The sequence below is a fragment of the Rhincodon typus genome, chromosome 11, assembly GCF_021869965.1.
Source record: "Rhincodon typus isolate 14 chromosome 11, sRhiTyp1.1, whole genome shotgun sequence".
Taxonomy (NCBI): domain Eukaryota; kingdom Metazoa; phylum Chordata; class Chondrichthyes; order Orectolobiformes; family Rhincodontidae; genus Rhincodon; species Rhincodon typus.
This window is the reverse complement of record NC_063342.1, coordinates 36,857,874-36,866,985: the sequence shown is the minus strand read 5'-3', so window position 1 is coordinate 36,866,985 and position 9,112 is coordinate 36,857,874.

Here is a 9,112-nt window from a genome sequence, read left to right as displayed (position 1 = left end):
TTCCTGCTCCTCTGATGCTGCTTGGCCTGCTGTGTTCATCCAGCTCTACACCTTGTTATCCCAAACTATCTAGTCTTTCTTCGTAGCTGAATTGCTCAAGCCCAAGCAACATTCTGGTGAATTTCCTCTGTAGCCTCTCTTGTGCAATCACATCCTTCCTATAGTGTGGCAATCCAAACTACCCACAGAACTCTAGCTGTGGTCTAATGTTGTATAGAGCTCCATCATAACCTCTTTGCTTTTGTTTCTTTTATTCACTTGTGGGGCATGGGCATCTCTGGCTGGATCAGCATCCATTCCCCATGCCTACTTGGCCTTGAGAAGGTGGTGGTGAACTTCCTTCGTAAACCATTGCAATCTATTTGGTGTAGGCACACACATAATGCTATTAGAGAGGTAATTCCAGGATTTTGATCCATTGACACTGAAGGACATATTTTCAAGTCAGGGTGGTTTGTGGCTTCGAGGGGAACTTGCAGGTGATGGTCCCATATATCTGCTGCCCTTGTCCTTCTGTATGGAAGTGATCAAGAGTTTGGAAGGTATCCAAGGAGCCTTGATGAATTTCTGCAGAATACCTTGTAGATGGTACACACTGCTGCTACTGAGCATTGGTGGTGAAGGGAGTGAATGTTTGTGGATGTGATGCCAATCAAGTAGGTTGCTTTGTCCTGGATGGTGTCAAGCTTCTAAAGTGTTCCTGGAGCTACACCCATCCAGAAAAGTGGGGAGTATTTCACCACATTTTGTATTCAATGCCTTGACTAGTGAAGGCAATTACTCCCTGTGCTTTCTTAACCACTGCCTTTAAGGATCTGTGGAGATGCACACATGTCACTCTGATCTTCTATACTTCATACCATTTAATATGGGTTCCCTTGCATTGTCAGTCCTCCCAAAATACATCATCTTACACTTTCAGGACCAAATTCCTTTTGCCATTATTCAACCCATCTGACCAGTCTGTCTATATCATCCTGTGGACTAAGGCTTTCCTCCTTGCTATGTACCACACCACCAATCTTTGAATCATCTGCGGACTTATTGATCATACTTCTTATATTCATGTCTAGATCATTAATATACTACAAACAGAAAGGGGCCAAGTACTGAACCCTGTGGTATGACACTGGGCACCAGCTTCTAGTCACAAAAGACCTTAGACATCATCGGGGTTGTTGACTTGCTCGTCGAGCTGGCTTTTCATTCAGATGTTTCATCACCATTCTAGGTGACATCGTCAGTGAGGCCTCCAATGAAGCGATGTGTTCTACTCCACTTGGAATTTATACTGTTTGTTCCATTATGGTGAGTAGTGTCATTTCCGGTTTTTGATCTGTTTGGGTTAGTATATAGAGTCCAATTCTATATGTTTGTTGATTGCATTATGGGTGGAGAACCATGCCTCGAGGATTGAGTGTCTACGTTAGGCTTGGACTATTAATTGTCTTCATGTCATCTTTTCTTCTAACTTTGCTCATTTAATGATCACGAAAGTAACATCCACGTACCTAACCCATAGTTTAGGCTGAATCTGGGGGAGGGCTGTGCATTCAAGTCTTTGCATAACAGCTTCTGCTATGAAACCTGAGTTGCGTGAACCCATGAGTATCCAATTAATTTGCTCATACACCTGGGTGTTGAAGATGAAGTGCATGGTAAGGCATAGGTCTAGTAATTTTAGCATGTTTTCCTTGCTGATGGTTTCATTGGAGGTTTGTGTTTGCGGATTATCTCGTAATGTGGCCAGTGTCTCCTTTGCTAGAGTCATGTCAATAGAGGTGAATACTGCTGTAACGTCGAAGGAGGTCACTTCCTCCTTGTCAATTTTTATGTTCTGATGTTATTCAGGAATTCCTGTGCGGAGTGTATGGAGTGAGTCAATCCACTGGGGAGGTGTTTCAGTCTTTGTTGTAACTCTTTGCCTAGCCTGTGTGTTGGTGTGCCCAGCAGGGAAACTATGGGTCTGAGGGGCATGTCCAGTTTGTGTACCTTGGGTAGTCCATAGAATCGGGGGGTGTTTGAGCCATCAGGTTTCATTTTTAGGAAGTCTGTTCTTGTTAATTGGCCTGCCCGTTGTAATTTCTTTAGTGTATAGATGCAAACGATCAAAGTTAGAAGAAACACACCACCTTTTTAACAGCATATTCACCGGGATCAAGTTCGCCAAGGAAGAAGAGAACAACAATCAACTCCCGTTTCCAGACATAATGGTGGAATGAACGAACAACGGTGAATTCCTTACCAGTGTATACAGAAAGACTACACACACAGACCAAATCGTGAATTACAACAGTAACCACCCCAACATCCACAAACAGAGTTGTGTCAAGACTCACAAAAACACCTATACAAAGTCTTTATGAACAATGTATATCCTAACAGCTTCATCCACTGATGCTTGGAAAATAAGCAACATCAAGAAGACACTGTACGCCCCACCACACAGGCCACCCTACCCTCTATCAGAAACACATTAGAACTAGCTAAAAAAACTCCTACAGCCTCTTGGAATAATGATAGCACACAAACCAAAAGCCATACTTCACCAGTTACTCTCAAAGATGAAAGACCCCATACCCACAATAAGCAGGACAAGCGTGATACACAAAATACCGTGCAGCAACCGCAAGAAACACTACATAGGACAGATGGGCAGGAAACTCTCCACCAGGGTACAGAAACACCAACTCACAGTAAAATGACACGACCAACTCTCCCTTGTTTCAATACACTCCAACATAGAAGGACATCAATTTAAAGAGCTAGAAGGGGGTATGAGAAAACTTTGGCGGGTAGGATCAAGGAAAACTGCAAGGCGTTCTATGCTTATGTAAAGAGCAGAAGTGGGTATGAGAAAACCTTGGTGGGTAGGATCAAGGAAAACCGCAAGGCGTTCTACGCTTATGTGAGGAACAAAAGCATGGCCAGAGTGAGGGTAGGGCCAATAAGGGATAGTGGAGGTAACTTGTGCATGGAGTCAGAGGAGATAGGGGAGGTCCTTAATGAATACTTTGGTTCAGTATTCACTTGACGTTTGTGAGGACAGCACGAAATAGGCAGATATGCTCAAACAGGTTGATGTTACAAAGAAGGATGTGGTAGAAATTTTAAAAAACATGAGGATAGATAAGTCCCCTGGGGCAGACGGGATATATTCAAGGTTACTATGGGAAGCAAGGGAAGAGATTGCTGCCCCTTTGGCAAAGATCTTTGCATCCTCACTGTTCACTGGAGTAGTACCAGATGATTGGTGGGTGGCAAATGTCATTCCCTTGTTCAAGAAAGGGAATAGGGATAATCCTGGGAATTACAGACTGGTCAGTCTTACTTCTGTGGTGGTCAAATTATTGGAGAGGATACTGAGATATAGTATTTATGATTATCTGGAAGAGCACAGTTTGATTAGAAATAGTCAGCATGGCTTTGTGAGGGGCAGGTCATGTCTCACAAGCCTTACTGAATTCTTTGAGGATGTGACAAAACATGTGAAGGCAGAGCAGTGGATGTGGTGTATTTTAGCATGGTATTTGATAAGGTTCCACAAGGTAGGCTCATTCACAAAGTAAGGAGGCATGGGAATCAGGGAAATTTGGCTGTCTGGATACAAAACTGGCTGTCCAATAGAAGACAGAGGGTGGTAGTAGATGAAAAGTATTCAGCTTAGAGCTCGGTGACCAGTGGTGTTCCACAGGGATCTGTTCTGGGACCTCTGCTCTTTGTGATCTTTATAAATGACTTGGATGAGGACGTGGGAGGGTGGGTTAGTAAGTTTGCCGATGACACAAAGGTTGGTGGAGTTATGGACAGTGTGGAGGGCTTTTGTAGGTTGCAATGTGACATTGATAGGATGCAGAGCTGGGCAAAGAAGTGGCAGATGGAATTCAACCCAGAAAAGTGTGAAGTGATTCATTTTGGAAGGTCGAATTTGAATGCAGAATACAGGGTTAATGGCAGGATTCTCGGCAGTGTGGAGGAACAGAGGGATCTTGGGGTCCACGTCCATAGATCCCTCAAAGTTGCTACCCAAGTTGAAAGAGTTGTTAAGAAGGCGAATGGTGTGTTGACTTTCATTGGCAGGGGAATTGAGTTTAAGAGCCATGAGGTTATGCTGCAGGTCTATAAAATTCTGGTTAGACCACACTTGGAATATTGTGTTCAGTTCTGGTCAACTCATTATAGGAAAGATGTGGAAGCTTTAGAGAGGGCGCAGAGGAAAGTTACCAGGATGCTGCCTGGACTGGAGAACAGGTCTTATGAGGAAAAGTTGAAGGAGCTCGGGTTTTTTCATTGGAGCAAAGAAGGATGAGAGATGACTTGATGGAGGTGTACAAGATGATGAGAGGCATAGATAGAGTGGATAGTCAGAGACTTTTTCCCAGGGAGAAATGACTATTACGAGGGGGCATAATTTTAAGGTGATTGGAGGAAGGTATAGGGGAGATGTCAGAGGGAGGTTCTCCACACAGACAGTGGTGGGCGTGTGGAATGTGCTGCCAGCAGTGGTAGAGGAGTCAGATACTTTAGAGACTTGTAAGTGACTCTTGGATAGGCACATGGAGGATAGTAAAATGTAGGGTACGCAGGGTAGATTGATCTTAGTAGGATAATAGGTCGGCACAACATCGTGGGCCGAAGGGCCTGTACTGTGCTGTACTGTTCTGTGTTCTATGTATGATCTAACTGGGCCAAAGTTGCAGTATTAGGACAAGCAAAGCAAAGACAAGCATGAGAATTCCTGGAGGCCTGATTTTCAATCATCGGTGCGATAAACAAACATGTTGAAATAGACCCCATCTACATACCACTATGGTGCAAAACTGGAAACAAGACTACCCACCAAGACAGACCAGACAATATAAATTCAGAGTGGGACAGGACAACAGCGCTTCAGTGGAGGCTAAACAACACTGAACATGTCACCTTGTAGGGAGGTGAAAAGTTTGCACAAAAACCATTATTACACTCTGCCCCCTCCTCCAAGTCATTAGTATACACAGTAAATAATTGAGGCCAAAGGACTAACCCTTGTGGCACTCAATTCATTACATCCATCTAAACTGAACAAGACCTATGAATCCCAACTCTCTGTTTTCTGTACGTGAACTGTTCCTTAAGCACTGTGAATATATGTACCATGAGACCTGTCCTGTCCAATAGCCTTTTATATGACACCTTATCAAAAGTTTTCTGGAAGTCTAAATCATTACGTCTACCAGTTCCTTTTATCATCTCTGCTTGTTACATCATCAAAGAACTCTAGGAAATTTGTCAAACCCTTTCATAAAACCCATGTTAACTTTGTTTTATTGTGTTAAACTTTTCTAAATGTCCTGCCATCTCTTCCTTGACAATGACTCTAGCATTTTCCCAATAACAGATGTAAGGCTAACTGGCCTATAATTTCCTATTTTCTGTTTCCCTCCCTTCACGAACAGGGATGTCACATTAGCAGTTTTCTAATGCATTGGAACCTTCCTGGAATCCATTGACTTCTGGAATATTTTAACGAATACTTCCAATACTTCTCTCACCACTTCCTTTAAAAGCTTGGTGCAAACCATTTCCTGGGGACAAGTCTGCCTTAACTCTCATTTGTTTGTCAAATACTTTATCTCTCATGATAGAGATTGTTACAAGATCTTACTTCCCGTTAGTATCTTACTTGTCTGTTAATTTTGTAACGTCCCCAAACGTGAATCTTGATGTAAAACATTTATTTAAATTATCTGCTAATGCCCTGTTCCCCATTATCAATTCCCCATCGGGGTTCCACATTAATTTTAGCTGCACTCCTCTAGCAAATTTATTTTGATAATCAATGTTTACCCTTTTTATTAGCTTTCTACTCATCTGCTGCTAGTTCCTAAAAAAATTGCAAATCCTCTGGTCTACCATTAGTTTTCACCTCTTCGTATGCCATGGTTTTTGAGTGGATACTCTCCTTGACTGGGAGACAGTGAGGACTGCAGATGTTAGAACAGTAAGGACTGCATGCTGGAGTCTCCTTGACTGCCTTTGTCAACTGTGGGTCATCCATCCTTCTCATCAACACTTTTCACTGTATCTCAGTACATGTGACAACAATAAATCAATCTATCAATCAAAATCAATCAATCTTCGTGCCATGCATTTGCCTCTCTAATCTTATTTACCCTGTGTTAATTTGCATGTGGCTTTGGTAGCAATCCTGCTGTTATTACCTTCATGGTTCTGCTTAATAATTTAGCCCAAATTGAATCCTTCAGCAGCAACTCTTTCCTAGTCCTACCTATGCTTTTGGTACTTATGTAGAGTACAACAACTGGACCTTCCCCTCCAACTCCCAAGTTCCTCCCAAGCTGAAAAGTCCTTAATCTTGGCACTAGGTAGGTAACACAGCCCTCAGGACTCTTGCCAGTGCTGCAGAAAATAGTATATGTTTCCCTAACTATGCTGTTACTACTAAATTTCTCTTTTTTCCCCCCCACCTCCCCCAATTGAATGGTTCTCTGGACAATTCACTCATCCTCCCTGTGATCTGTGCCCTTATCTGCTCTGGGAGCAAGAACCTCATATCTATCTGACAAAGGCACCAACTGAGACGCCTCCAAATCTAAATTCTGGATTCCAAGATCTGCCTCACTCGCAGTCACATCCTCCCGTCCCTAATCAGAGACAAAATTTGATGCAGTTAATCTAAGGGACGTGTCACAGTGTCCATGGCCTGGACTCCAGCTCATCAACTCTGATCTCCTTGAGCAGCCAATACTTGCTGTGGATGTAATAACTGTGGATTGAACAGGTGTCTATCCATTCCCACACTTCTGCTGAAATACATTGACTGCCCAACTATTTCTATTCTATTTAATTCATGAACTTGTATGCTAAATGTTATAGAAGTGAATTTCCAACCTGTACACTTCAACTGTAAATAACATCACCTGATTTAAACCACTAGGCCAATCAAAAGGGTATGGAAGTGCACCGACCTGTTTTCCTATGACATAACACTTCTGGTAGAAACAGGTTGGAGGGATTCCCTGTCCCCACATTTTATCTCCCCTGTTCGCTGCTCTTACATAAAGGTCCACTCTCCCAGTTTGCTTCACAGGGATACTGAATTGTTGCATAATCCTCCCAGTTAGAGAGGACAAAGAAGACAATGGAACAAACAATAATTGGTAGGATACTGAGAAATATAGAGAAACACAAGCACCTTGGAGTATATATTCACAGTTTCCCAAAGGTGGCAGGAGAGATAGACAAGATGGTTAAGAAGGCATATGGGCTATTTTCCTTTATAAGAAAGAGATAGGAATGGTGTGCCAGAACTGTTTGAAACACTAAGACTGTGGCAAGGATATTGTATACTCTTGTGATTTCTGGTTTATAAAAAGAATGTGATCATAAAACGGAGGGTGAGGGGCAGATTTATGAGGATGTGGCCAGGAATGAAGAATTTTAGCAATAAGGAAAGACTGGAAAGGTTGTTTTTATTCCTCATTACGGAACAGAGGAGGCTGATGGAAAATTTAATTAGAATGTATAAAATTATGAGGAACCTAAACCGATTGGACAGGAAAGATTTATTTCACTTAGCTGAAGGATCAATAACCATGCAACTTTGATTTAAACTATATAAAGGAAGCATTGGAGAGGAGTTGAAAAGTAATTTTGTTTTTAGCCAGAGGATAGCTGGGCTCTGAAACTCAGTGGTGTTGGAAACAAAAACCCTCATAAAATTAAAAGCAACTTGGATATACACTTGAAGTACTGAAACATTCAGGGCAACGATTCAAGTTTTGGAAAGTGGGATTAGCATAGATAGCTCTTTTTCTCCAGCAGGTGGACTACTGAATGTCTTCCTTCTGTGCTGCCTATTTTTCTCTGTGTCTATGCTTCTATCAGCCCTCCCTGGATACTTCAGTGCCTGCTGCTCATGCCCTCTCCAGCGTTTGTGCTGTACTGTGTCCAAAGTGTGCCCAGGAAGCAAGGGTACCATTCTGTTATCAAAGCAACCCTCTCCATGCTGAAATTGCAGAAGCTCAAAAATTACAACCAATCTGGAATTGTACAGCAATCCTTTTGAAAACATCGGCTTCCCCTGATTTTTGAGGCAAATTACTCAGCTCAAAGATCCTCAAGATAGCAAGCTGTAACCCAGCTGATGTCCTTGGATTTCAGACAGGTTGATAAAGCCTTTATACCATTGTTCAGCAGAGATAGTGTGTGTTTAATATGCCTAAAAAACACATCTCACATTCAATTTTTATTTCAACCTGATACAGCTTCAATGCCATTTTATCCTAACACATCACTTGGGATAGGCACAGGGTATGACTCTATTAAATGTGCATCAGAGGCAAGGACCAGCACCAGGCCATTCTTTGCAGAATCACAGAATTGCTATGGTGTAAAAGGAGAAGGCTCATTTGGTCCATCACGTCTGCATTATTTTTCTGAATAAATGCAATTCTCCTGCTCTTTCCCAATGACTTTGTACATTGTTTGTATTTAAATAATCACCAAATATCCACTTTATCTGTTGTGGCGTGATGACCTCCCGGCCTAGCGCAGGGACTTCCTCCCATAGGGGCTCCAGGTGTGAACATAGAACATAACAGCGCAGTACAGGCCCTTCGGCCCTTGATGTTGCGCCGACCTGTGAAACCAATCTGAAGCCCATCTAAACTAAACTATTCCATTATCATCCATATGTTTATCCAATGACCATTTAAATGCCCTTAAAGTGGGCGAGTCTACTATTTTTGCAGGCAGGGCATCCCACGCCCTTACTACTCTCTGAGTAAAGAACCTACCTCTGACATCTGTCCTATATCTATCACCCCTCAATTTAAAGCTATGTCCCCTTGTGCTAGCCATCACCATCCGAGGAAAAAGGCTCCCACTGTCCACCCTATCTAATCCTCTGATCATCTTGTATGTCTCTATCAAGTCACCTCTTAACCTTCTTCTCTCTAACGAAAACAGCCTCAAGACCCTCAGCCTTTCCTCATAAGACCTTCCCTCCATACCAGGCAACATCCTGGTAAATCTCCTCTGTACCCTTTCCAATGCTTCCACATCCTTCCTGTAATGCGGTGACCAGAACTGTACACAATACTCCAAG